At 46.0% G+C, this 13412-nt stretch overlaps 1 protein-coding gene across 1 annotated transcript in view; it reads left to right on the forward strand.

The window, feature by feature from the left end:
• The window catches only part of PROM1 (prominin 1), a 79971-nt gene that overhangs the window by 5240 nt on the left and 61319 nt on the right, over positions 1 to 13412 (forward strand). The window lies entirely within an intron of this gene.

Raw genomic sequence — 13412 nt, forward strand, 5'->3', positions numbered from 1 at the left:
CTGGTGCTAGTGACCAGGCGACCGGCCCCTAGAGAGTGCAGTCGGGTTCTGAAGCGGGAGGTTCGGGGTGACTGATTTGCACAAGAGCAGGAAGTAGTGAGAAGTGAAGAAAACTTGTCCCAGGTTAAATAGGCTGTCAGGAGTGCGAGGGCAAGAGATGAAGTCAAACTGCGGATATATTGGTTTTACAGTTCATTTTTTTTTTTAATATATCTTTATTGATTTCAGAGAGAGGAAAAGAGAGGGAGAAAGAGATAAAAGCAACAATGATGAGAGAGTCATTGATCGAACCCACAACCTGGGCATGTGCCCTGACCAGGAATCGAACCCTGATCTCCTGGACCCCAGGTCGATGCTCAGCCGCTGAGCCACGCCCGGCCGGGCTGGTTTTACAGTTCTTTACCCTCCTTCTCTCTCTCCTCCCCTTCCCCTTCCCCCTTCCCCCTCCCCTCCCTTCTCCTTCCCCTTCTCCTTCCCCTCCCCTCCCCTTCCCCCTCCCCCTCCCCCTCCCCTCCCCTTCCCCTTTTCTCCTTCCCCTTCCCCTTTCTCCTTCCCCTCCCCTCCCCTCCCCTCCCCTCCCCTCCCCTCCCCTCCCCTCCCCTCCCCTCCCCTCCCCTCCCCTCCCCTCCCCTCCCCTCCCCTCCCCTCCCCTCCCCTTCCCTTCCCCGCAATGAATTATTCTCAAGTATAAGTAAAAATTGGGGTAAAAATGCAAATTCTTTGTCATCAAATGAGAAGTTCATAACTACCTCATGGCTTAAACATTTAATTCTCCGCCCACCACATTTCAATTTTGACATTGCTCCAGCCCGGCCCAGCCTCTACCTGAGTGCAGTGCCTCCCTGCAGGGCTGGTGAGGAAGGAGGGCATCGGCCTCCCCACTCTCCCTCTTTGTTCCGGTGACCTTGGCCTTCTCACCACCGCTGCCCTCCTGGCCGCACTCGGTGCCCTGGGGCCCGTGTCCCAGCAATGGGGTTGTGAAGCTCACCAGGCCTGCGGCAGGGTCTGCCCCGCTCGGCCTAAACTGGCACCTCACGTTGGCTTAATGCCAGGGCCACCCCAAGCTTGTTCTTCAAGCCACCAAGGTTTCACCACCGTCGTGCTTACTAACATTATAAAATCCGTAGTGCTCTTTATCCTTTCCCTTGGCTGGTCCCCTTGTAAGAGGCATGTGTGTGAGTGTGTGTGTGAGTGTGTGTGTGTGAGTGTGTGTGAGTGTGTGTGTATGTGTGAGTGTATGTGTGAGTGTGTGTGTGAGTGAGTGTGTGTGTGAGTGTGTGTGTGAGTGAGTGTGTGAGTGTGTGAGTGTGTGTGTGTGAGAGTGTGTGAGTGTGTGTGAGTGTGTGTGTGTGAGTGTGTGTGTGTGAGTGTGTGTGAGTGTGTGTGTATGTGTGAGTGTATGTGTGAGTGAGTGTGTGTGAGTGTGTGTGTGAGTGTGTGTGAGTGTGTGAGTATGTGTGAGTGTATGTGTGAGTGTGTGTGAGTGAGTGTATGTGTGAGTGTGTGAGTGAGTGTGTGTGTGTGAGTGAGTGTGTGTGAGTGTGTGTGAGTGTGTGTGAGTGTGTGAGTGAGTGTGTGTGAGTGAGTGTGTGAGTGAGTGTGTGTGTGAGTGTGAGTGAGTGTGAGTGTGTGAGTGAGTGTCTGTGAGTGTTAGTGTGTGTGTGTGAGAGAGAGAGAGAGAGAGAGAGAGAGAAACGGCAGGAGAGAGAATGTATTTAGTAAACTTCAGCACTTGTTTACATTATGAGCAGTTTGTGGATTTTCATTAAAACACATTTATATTGAGATTATTTTACATTTATTTGTCTTAGATTAAGCAACTGAAACATTTTAAGTGTAGTTCCCAATTTTTTGTTAAGTTTAAATTTCAGTTTAATGAAACTTCACTTTGAGCCTATTGCCACTGAAGGAAGTCCTGGAAGCTGCTTACTGTTTATGTCATTGCTTCAAATACTTAATTTGGAGATCCGAAAGGCAGAAGTAGAAAATAAGCTGTGTTTATTGATTTACTTTGAATACAGATTCACTATTTTCAGTAGATACCTCTTCATTTGTAGGCTTGATGTAAACATTACTGAATAAACACATGCCTACTAGTGTTTCTACTGGCTTCCTTTTTTATGTAAAAGACATAGAATTCAGTTGTTTATTATGAATTTACAACGACTTCTTAAAAAGATTGTGAGGATCCCTGTGTAAGGCATATCATATAATAAGTTAATCCCATAATCTCTCCCCAGATGTTGTTTTATTTCATTTCCTTTGGATTTCAGAGAAAGGCTTCCTCATACATATTTTACCAGGGAAAGCAGTATTTTAAAAAGTCTTCATTTAAATGACCAGTACCTTTCATTTTAAAAGGTTAAAAGATATCCTATTTCCAGTACATTCTAAAGGTTTGAACTCCAACATCATTATTAGCCTAGAAGCAGGCCTCTGAAGCATTTAAATCCTCGTGTAATCTGAGGGGGTTAGTCTTGCTCGTCCCTTGACCTCCTTCAGTACTTGTTACTTCAGAGAAAGAAGTTCTCAAACGTTTCAGCAGCACACAGAGCAGGCAGCCCTGCGCCTTTCAGAAGCGCTGCTTGGAGCATGTAATCTTGAAATTAGCCGTCCATGTCCTGGAGTGCTGGTTCCCTGCCCCACTCTCGTTATGTCTGTTATTTCACCCAGTTACTAAATTTTGTAATAGTCTCAAAGTGCCCATCAGGGGCTTTACAATGTAAAGGACACACACACACGAGACAAGCGTGGCTTTCCCCCTCGGGCCATTGCGTTTCATGATTGCCAGGTCATAGGTAGGTGTCTGCGTAATTGACGATGGAAAAACAATTAAAAAGAGATGGATTCTTATTTATTAACTAACTTTATACACTCGCCGAAATAGAAGTCTTTAGGATGAGTCCTGTATGGAGTAACATCGTCACAGAAGATATCCCGCAGGTACACTCTTTCATTTGAAAGAGAATAGGCGTTTGAATGCAAAGTCCCAGGGCAGGAGCAGAAAGGAAGAAGGCCCTGGACACTGGGCTCCCTCTTTTCATGCCATCAGACTGGGGGGTTTATATCCTGTGTCCAATCAAAAGGTTATACCAAATTTTTTTTCCTCTCATTTGGAACTCCAATAGAAGTGCATGTTGTATCCTTAAAATATCAGATGGAAAGTCTTGTTTAGCTGGGACTTGAGACAAAGGCCTGTTAACTTCCCGGGAGAAGAAAGATTGGCTGAGGTTAGACCAGGAGGTCTATGCGCAGAGGCGGAATGTGCTCTAGAACCTGGTGCGGGGATTTTATAAAGACCGGCCTGGGTCTGAAGCTGTGAGAGAGATACACGTCCAGGGCGTGGGCTCCCTAGGAAGGGAGTCTTTTGTCCACTCATTCAACGTAGGAAGGGTATTGACGGCAGGATGACCCGGGGTGTTGAGGAAAGGGTGTTCCAGGGGGCACACGGCATTCTGGAGGGTGGAGGAGACTGTGGTTCACGGTGGACCCGTGAGGTGGGGGTGCATGGAGTAAGACTGCCGAGGTGGGGGCCAGAGCTGGAGGACCCTGACGGCAGGCCAGGGAGCTTCGGGAGGGAAGGAAGCTAAGGGAGCACGAGCAGAGGTTTCGTTCATTCGACAGGCACCTGTTGAAACAGGGTGGAAGCGGAATCGGGTTCGGGGAAAAGAACCTGATAGCAGCTGGTAGCATCAGTCACGGGGAGGGAGACGCTCCTGCGGTGGGTCCAGAGGGAGCTGGTAGCGAACCAGCTAAACGAGGTAAAGGTAATGGAGGAAGCGGAGGCGGAGCTACTTTATGTCCAAAGGACTTGGTTCAAATCCTAGCTCTTGCCTGTTACCTGCTGGGTGATCTTGGCCACACTGTAATTTTCAGAGACTCTGCCCTCGTAGATGCACTATGACTATAATCATAATGCACCTCACAGTGTTGATCTGTGAGGCTCAAAGGGCTGCTATTAATATTATTATTAGAGAGGAGACATTGGCCAAATCTGATGCAAGATTAGTGTCAGGAGGGGACCTGGGAACACGAAGGTGTCTCCAGGAGGATCGTTCAAGCTTCCTTGCAGCTGCTCCCTCGGGAACATTCCACCCGGAGTTGCCTGGTCCAAGAAGCGGTTCCTTTCTGAGGCGCTCTGTCCCTGGCGAGCCCCGCAGCAGTGGGACCGGTGAAGGAGCCGGGGCTCGGGTGCAGTGCGTTTCCTGAGTGGTCTTTGCTCGTCCGCAAGGGGAGCTACATCTAAGGAGCTCTCCTCTCCTGCTGTCCCCCGTATCTGCTGAAAGATGTGCTTTGTTCAGTGGTAGCTCATTGACTCTTCCAGCATCTTTGAGAGGTAGCTGATGGTGGTCGAGGGTGGTCTTCTTTCTACTTATTGTATTCCCCCTTTACAGATTGGAAAACTAAGTCAGGACGAGATTACATGTTTCAGGCATGCGGCTAGCTAGTGGCAGACTGAGAAACCCGCCTCCAGGGCTGGCTGTCTCTCCTGTATCCCACAGCTCACCTTGTGGGTCATTTATTTCCCTTTTATTTTATCGTAGTGCTTGCAAACTGACTGTGGGTTCCTATGAAAAAAGAGTAATTTTTACACATTAAAAGTATGCATTGCAGAAGATTACTGGCATGGGTGACAGCCAATGCCCTTCTCAGTTTGATGCGTCTGTGATGAATTTGGCAGAAATTGTGCCCCAGATGAGAGCCCTTGTGATGGAACAAGCAACGGAAATGTCCCCTCTGCTTTTCTTTTTATAGAGATTCCCTAAAGTTATTCTCCGCCTTGTTTTGGTATATTTTTAAATTAGATTATAGGATGGTTGACCTGCTTCTAACAGCGTTTCAGCTAATCTGACTTGCTCCTGGGACTGAGGGTGTGAGAGTGGAGCTGAGTAAGTGGTCGAGTGGGAAGAGGGCAGAGGGGAGCTTGGTTTTTGTGGAGTTTGAGATGCCATGAGGGGCTTAGGTTACTTGGGAGCCCTCTCTGCTGCAGGTAATGGAAACCTATTGGCTGGGGCAGTCAAAAGAGGAGTTTATCCTCAGGACTCCGGGCGATCTCATCACTCAGTGAAGGGGTGAGCCTCCAGGGACTGGACCTCATGCTCTCGGATGCTCCCCCTCCCACCTGGCTCCTCTCTGCACGTAGCCACTTCATTCCTCCCCTACCCCACTTTCTGGGTCCCCCCACTCCTGGAATCTCAAGGTAGGGAACCAAGCTGCTAAAATTAAAAGTTTCAGGACAGCTTCCTGGACAGTGGCTGGGCATTTTTTCTCTTTCTGTCCCAAGTCCCAATTCCAGCCCTTCCTGAGCCAACCACCAACCACGGGCCCATGAGTACCGGGACGCTGTCAACCATCACTGTCCTCATAGCATTACTCACGGGGTGGTTCCCAGGAAGCGTGGCCAGGCCAACAGCCCAGTGAGTGTGCCTAGGCCAATATCCACGTAGAATCAGGATATGATATTATATCCAACACCTGCATGTTCTTAATTCAGACAAAGCCAGCTCTGTCTCTTAGATCATGTGACTCATACTGGCAATGGGCCTGGTCATATAAAGTCATGGAGGGAAAGAGCTAATATCTATTGTGTGCACCCCTTCCTCTCCCCCCCCCCCCCCCGCCATGCTGGGCCATACATAGCTGCCATCTCTTTTCATCCTACCGATTATAGCAGCAAACAGCTATAATGTGCCTACGTTCAGGGATCTGAACAACTCTACCCTCTATGTGCTGGGTGCTGTTCCCATTTTACAGAAGGGGAAGTTCAGGCAGAGAGCCAGCTAACCAGACCAGGATCCCATGCTGCTCATTGGCAGAGGCAGGGTCTGAATCCAGGCAGACTGGCTTAGAGTCCAGGCTCACAGTTGCCACTTAATATTTTTCTGGTAAGGAAAGTAAGACTCAGGAGGTGAAGGGACTGTTCCAAAGTTACACACGCTGCTGGCTGAGTAAATGGCTGAGCTGGGGATTGACCCAGGGCCCTGCGATGGCCACACTGGGGCCCTTCCCCAGTGCTCCTCGGTGCCTCCATGGAGACCTGCTGTACAACCTGCTTTTACACGTCCCCAGGGAACTGTGAGTGTGGGGGGGAGTTGGCTGGGAGGTGACAGAGGTGTCTGCAGATTGTAACGGGGACTCCTCTGATCCTCCTTTGTATACCTGCCTCCTCACAGTCCAGCTCTTTCAGCTAAAGTAAAAACCTGGTCCTGTCGGCTACATTCCCAGAAGCCTGTCTGCAAAGTCCTGCTGAAATGGGCTCCTGCCTTTCCCATAAGCAAACAAGGAGGCAGGTGTGCCCTTCTGGGAAATGCGTGCCTGTCCTGAAAAAGACATAAGAAGGAAAACGTCCTGCTTTCTTGGTCTCCAGCGATTAGGAGGACTTCAAATACATGCAGGAAATGAAAGATTAGTACAAATGCAAATAAAAAGAGGCTACCCCAGCAGCTGCTGGATGAAGTCAGCGTGGTATTAAGTATGGCTTGTCCGTTGGAGTTGAGTGGTTGAGAAATCTGAAAATTTGCACCTGGAGAGGTAGCTGTACAGTGTGGTCTGCACAGGGCAGCTGTGGGTCAGTGCCACAGAGGATGGACAGCTCCCGGAGAGATGGCCCCGGGCGGCCTGGCACGCTCTGCTTGGCTGGGGTCTAGGCCTGGGAATGAGCCTCGCACCTGAGCAGTGGGGCGGAGCTCCTGTTCAGCAGCCGCGGCTGGGTTTGAGTCCTGGCTCTGATGTTTACCAGCTCTGTGACCTTGGGCAAGTTACTTAAACTCTTAGTTTTCCCTCTCTAAAGTGGAAATAATAATAATCATACTTCTTGGGTCATCATAATATTTACATAAATAATATTTATAAAATAATTTCAACGATGTCTGATATAGATGAAGTACTATATTAGTGCTTGTTAAATAAAATACAAATGTATACAATCTATATTCATTTAGAAGCTTTTAAATTAACCTCAGGTCTGGGTGATCATATGGACTAAAGAATAAGTATTTATTTGACCCCAGTCTCTATAGGTCAGTGATTAGAGCACTGATCTTGTATTTGACCCTCACTGTATTGTTTTCCTAGGGCTGCCTGACAAATGATCACAACCTGGGTGGCTTAAAAAACCCCAGAAATTTGCTCTCTCACAGTTCCGAGGGCCAGAGCCCAGGGTCAAGGCACTGGCAGGGCCATGCTCCCTCTGAAGGCTCTAGCGTAGAATCCTTCCTTGCTTCTCCCAGCTCCTGGTAGCTCCAGGTGTTTTAGTCTCTGCCTGTCTCCACAGGGCCACCATCTGTGTCTCACGTCTCCCTCTGCCTTTCTCCTATAGGGACAGCTGTCATTGGATTTAGGACCTTTCCTGTGTCCAGGATGATCTCAAGGTCCTTAATTACATCTGCAAAGACTGTTTTTCCAAATCAGGTCACATTCACAAGTTCCCAGGGTCAGGACTTAGACACTTCATTTTGGGAGTCATGATTCCACCCAGCAAACCTATTACATAGTTCTTTAGTCTTCGCCAGCAGCTCAGAGATGCTAAGTAATGTGCCCAAGGTCATATTTCTGAAAAACAATGAAACCAGACTCAACCCTGACCGATTCCAGTGCTTGTATTTTAGTCTTGTAAATATGCACTGAGCTCCTACCCAGCAGCCCGGTGCTGTTGGCAGAGATGGCGTCGACTGGGTTTCTCTGTTCGCCAAAGGCTGACATTGAGTGAGGAGACCGCCACCTCCACAGTGGGCTGTGGTGCAGGGCAGCTGGTCACACTCACTGCCAGGTCTGAAGAGTGAGCTCGTGGCCGTTCAGAGGGGGGATTAATCACGATGGGCCAATCAAAAGGGTGCAGATTGGAGGACTTCTCTGCCACTCACCTCCAAATGCCATCACAGGCGGCTGGGGCTTTAACGTGGATTTGGGAGAGACACAGACGTTCACTCCATAGAAGGGCCATTATGCACAGTGCTGCTATGAAGACTTTTGGGGACTATATATATCAACCAAGTCTTTTAAACATGTTTTTTATTATTGAGTCTGATGCATCCTCACTTACCTATTCCTCAAGCTGCAGCAACTTTCAACTCAAGACCAGTCTTGCTGTTCCTACCTCTACCCATTCTTCCTACTTACCCCCTTCATTCGGAAGCAAATCCCAGTCTTTCTATCATTTATCTGTAAATATTTCAGTATGTGTCTCTAAAAATAAAGACACAATACTATATTATACTCTAGAAACTTAGCAATAGTTCTTCAATATAATAAATATTCAGAAAATGTTCACATTTTTTAATTGTTTCATAAACGCAATATTTAAACAGTTTGTTTGAATCAAGATCCAAATAACACCCATACTTTGCAATTGATTGACATGTTTCCTTATGTCTCTTTTGAATTTATAGGATGCTCCTCCATGTCTTTTTTCCCCCTTGCAATTTATTTGTTGAAGAACCTAGGTGCTTTTCCTGTGGCATTTTCTATAGACTGAAGTTTGCCTACTGTATCACCATGATGTTCCTAACATGTCCCTCTGTCCTCTGCATTTCCTGAAAACTAGTACTTATAAAGATCAGGTGCACGTTCATTTTGAGTCCAAACAGTTTATAGATGGTATCGCACATTTGTGTCAGGAGACATATGTCTGGTTTTCTCTCTTTTTGTAATGCAGCAGCACTGATGATCACTGTATATCCATTAATTCATTCACTCATTCATTCATTCATTCATTCATTCATTCATTCATAATAGGTCCAATCTGATCAAAATCATTTGCAAACATGCTTTCAAATATAGTGAAACTCTTAAGAAAAAATGGGATACTCTGCATATTCTGTAACTTAAATCTTTTACTTAGCAATATATTTTGGATATTTCCCCTTGTCTGTTCCCATAAGGATGTTGACTAAAATAAATATGTTTTTAACAATGAAATTAAAGCATTCTTTCGCCAATCTTTTGATGTAGGGCCAAGGGCTTAAAATTATTTTTATTATGAATTAATTGTTTGAAGTTTTACGATTAATGTTTCTGATATAAACAGCACACACCCAAAATGCATCCTCTCTATTTTTGGTTTCTTTCTTCTGATTTCTTTGAAGTGGAACAAGACGCTTGGAGTTCAGTGTTCTAGATTTGTAGTTTGTTGCTTTCTCCCTGGGCTTTTATGGTTTACCCACATGTAATTTCATCTCACTGACTGGCTTTTATCAAGTCTTAATAGAACCTTTGACTTAGTTTTCAATGCTCATTCTTTTTTATGTTCTTATTTCTTCAGTTTGTATAATATTTAATTACTTAATTACATAAACAGGCAGAAAGAAGCCTGGGAATAAACCCAGTGTTATGGGTTGAACTGTTTCCCCCGCTACCAGAAATTCACACATTGAAGTCCTAACCCCCGGTACCTCTGAATGTGACTATATTTGGAGACAGGATTGTTGCAAATGCAGTTAGTTAAGATGAGGTCATACTGGCGAAGGGTGGGCCCCTAATCTGACATGAATAATATCCGTATTAAAGGGGGAATTTGGAGGCAATGCAGACACAGGGAGAATGACATGGGAAGACTGGAGTTATGCTGCTTCAAGCCAAGGAACTACCAGGAGCCAGGCGAGATCTAGAACTGTCCTTCCCTAGGGCCTTCAAAAGGAACATGACTCTGCCCATGCCTTGATCTCGGACTTCATGTCCTCAGAACTGTGAGACAATGAATTTCTGTTGTTTGAGCCACTCTATTTGTGGTGCTTCATCGCAACAGACTCAGCAAGCGAATCCATCCAGTAAGTGCCCAGTGAAGAGAAGACACGTGCAGACGGCCGGGGGCACCCGGCAGGTGGTCACCTCGCCCCAGGAGGGACTGTATGCAGCCGTGTCTTCTGAGGGAGAGAACTGATGGCCAGGTAACCTGGTCAGCTGGGAAGTGGGGGTTAGATCCCAGAGCCTCTGCTGCACATTTACACCCCCGAGTCGCCTCATCCATTCATTTAAGGACGGATTCACCCGCATGTGCTGAAGAGTAAAAAAATGAGAAATGACTTGCAGAGTACACATGATCGCTCACCTTTTTACATGTAGCACTCACCTTCATTAGCGCCTAAAAGAAAAACGGCCACTGCTTGTGGAGACAGATCTAAGGGGTTTTCACGGACCGTTCCTGGTTTTTGTTCACTGCGGCCCCTGCCGGACTTGAGGACCTAACTTCTCAGGATCAGACAACTCATTCTGCTGCCTTTTGGCCTCCATGGGCCCCCGACAAGCAGTTACTTCTGAAAACATCCCTCAGTTGGTACCATTCTGAAATCTGGTCCCTCCGTCTCATTGCTTTGTCTGTACTGTTCCCTGTTGCAGTCAGACAGTTTTACTCCTGCGTGCTTAACACTGCCTTTGAATTGCACTCTCAGCCTGTAAACTTACCGGTGCCAGCTGTGCCTGGCACACCAGCGATCCTTCATAATTGCTGGCTTTTATTTTAGTATTTTTGAACTTTTATAGAGATCGACTTCCCAGTTCACTCAGCGAAGGTTTAGTATTTGCTGTGTGCACTCTCCTGAAATACTGGTGTCCTGATGATCCCACTGAGCTATCAGACAGTAACACCGTCAGGGCCATGAGCCTTTCTAGAGCGTGTTGTTCTGCTTTTACATCTTCTTCTAAAACTTCCTATTGTCAGGGCTTTAATGACTTCTGTTAATTCCCCTGTGGTCAGCTGCCAGTGCATCTCTGCTTTCTTCAAATCCCAGTGCTTCATGTTACAAATTCACTTTATACAACTATCTGGGGAGTTGTCGCAGGTGGCTCCATTTCTCCTGTAGAATTCAGAGTGCGTGGATTTTGTGATAGCTATTTATGTTTCAGAGACTTGAAACTTTATTTCCAGGATTACTGCCTTTTTTACTTTCATGGCAAAACTCAAGATTATAATATTTTAGCCAACAAGATTCTGGGACTTAATACTAGTTAAGTGTCTGTGAAGAGCTCAGGGGCAGGGAACAGCTGTGATGTGAGGACCATCTTGTGGGTCATCACCCGAAAGGGGACGAGGGCTCCTGGGGATGCCTGAACTGAGAGGAGTAAGTGCTGAATTTAGTTCAAATCATCAAATGAGTCCGATGACATCCATTGCTTTCATCTCAGTAGTTATTAAAATAATTTGAAGCTAAGTTGGTTTTTTAAATATAAAAGCAATATATGTACATAAAAGGCAAATCACATTTAAAGGTAATGACTGCGAACAAGATCTTTACATAGCCATTTATTGACTCATTCACTCAATGGATGTTTAGCGAGTGCTTTCCAAGTGCCACGCTGTGTTCTGGGCTCTGGGGAATAGATACTCACAGATGTTTTATATACACGTGAGTGCACGTGCGCGCACACACACACACATATACACACACACACACAAACACTTTTTTCCCAAAAGGGATTACTTGACATGCTCTTCTGCCTCTTGCTTTTAAGACTTAACATATCTGATAGATTATTCTAGATATCCGTTTTATTTCTTTTTAACTTCACAAAATGCAGGGAAGTACAGAGGAAAAAAACCTCCACGTGTATTTATTCTCCAGAATGAACATGTGGTGAGAGCGTTTGAAAGCAAAGAAAGAAAACGTTAGTGATGAAACTGGAGTCCCCATTCCAGTTTCCCGGCTCCTGTTTTCTCCCCTGCCTCCCCTCCTTCCCGCGGCCGCAGAAGCGTGAGCTCTCTCATGCACGTTTTTGTGTGCTCGCCGTGTAAGGAGAGAGCATTGCTTTGTGTCTGCTTTTTGAAATTTAACTCCCCGTTATGTGTTTGGTTTCTATGCATGTTGAAGGCCGCGGATTCCAATCCACTCGTCTAGCTGCGCTCGGTTTTCCATCGCGTAAGAGAGGGACATGTGTACCCCACTCCCTAGCAGTAGGGTGTTAGTCTTTCCCCTCATCTTTGTTGCTGCTAAAGGCTGTTCTGTTGGTCAGACAACGCATTTCACTGGTGTATCAGTGGATCCTTGGGTTTCCAGGTTTTTTCAAACGCTGTGACAAAGACCAGTCTCGAACGCGTAGCTTCGCATGCACTAGCTTTGCAAGTGCAGCCAACGGGCGAGTCCTGGAAAAGGGGTCACTGGCACGTGGCGTGTGCGGTCGGAGTTTTGATCGGTTCACCAAATTGCTCTCTAATTTGTGTACCAATTCATACTCCTAGTGTTGAGAATGCTTGTTTTCCCCACACTTTTCCCAACGCTGGTGATTAAGACATTTTAGTGTTGACATGTGATAGGAAAAAAGTCATGTTTTAATTTGGGTAACTGTGATCACAAGTGAGTCACACCCTTCTTTCCTTTGTATTTCTTTTTCAAAGAAACTTCCTGTTCTTGTCTTTGCTCGTTTCTCAGTTGAATTATTGGTGTTTTCCACTTTTATTTGTAAAAGTATCTCACCAAATTTTAAATACTGACACTACGAAGAATGCAAAGGTGCAGAGTGACACCCAGGACCACACGTCGTCTGTTCTCTTTCTGATTCTCAGCCACCCAACCACCGCTTTCAGCTATATGTGTGTGTATACGGTCTTTTCTCCACAAATGACAATATGTTGTCTATATTATTTGACACATGACTTTCTTTTTAAACATACAAATTGGTCCTTATTTTGAATTAGTGCATAAGGAGCTTCCTTGATCTTTTTTTCTTATTGCTGCATGGTAGTTCATTACTTACTAATTAGTGTTCCCCATTTTGCTGTTACAAGCGCTGTTATAAGAAACTAGCTATTTCATACACATGAAAGTATGTATGTAGGATAAATTCCTAGACACAGAATTGCTAGGTCAATCTGTAATTTTGTGAATTTGCATGTTTAATAGATATTGCCTCATTGTACTCCGTAAGGATTATACCAGTTTAACCCTCCAACAGCAGTGCAGAAATATCTCACCGAACCTTGTCCTGTGTCTTGTGAGGGGGACATCACCTCTCTATTACATGCCTGGAAACAGAGGCTCAGAGAGAGGAGCTCACACAGCTTGTGAGTGGGCAGAGCAGGGATTTGAATTCAGATCTGTCTGATTTCAGCATCGTTCTCATTTAGACCAGGCTGTTGCACAACACCTTGTAGTGGGACTGGGCACTGCACCTCACGGAAAATGGTGTTTTTTTTTGTTTTTTTTTTAAAATATATCTTTATTGATTTCAGAGAGAGGAAAGGAGAGGGAGAGAGAGAGATAGAAACATCAATGATGAGAGAGTCATTGATCGAGCCCACAACCCGGGCATGTGCCCTGACCGGGAATCGAACCCCGATCGCCTGGATCCTAGGTTGACGCTTAACCGCTGAGCCAAGCCCAGCCGGGCACAGAAGATGTTTTATAAGTTCCTCTACTTTCTAGAAGTCCAGAAAGGAAAAAAAGGAGAGTGATTAAAGGTTTGCTATAAAGGTTCAGTCCAGG

The sequence above is a fragment of the Miniopterus natalensis genome, chromosome 1 (assembly GCF_054644295.1).
Source record: "Miniopterus natalensis isolate mMinNat1 chromosome 1, mMinNat1.hap1, whole genome shotgun sequence".
NCBI classification, from domain to species: Eukaryota; Metazoa; Chordata; class Mammalia; order Chiroptera; family Miniopteridae; genus Miniopterus; species Miniopterus natalensis.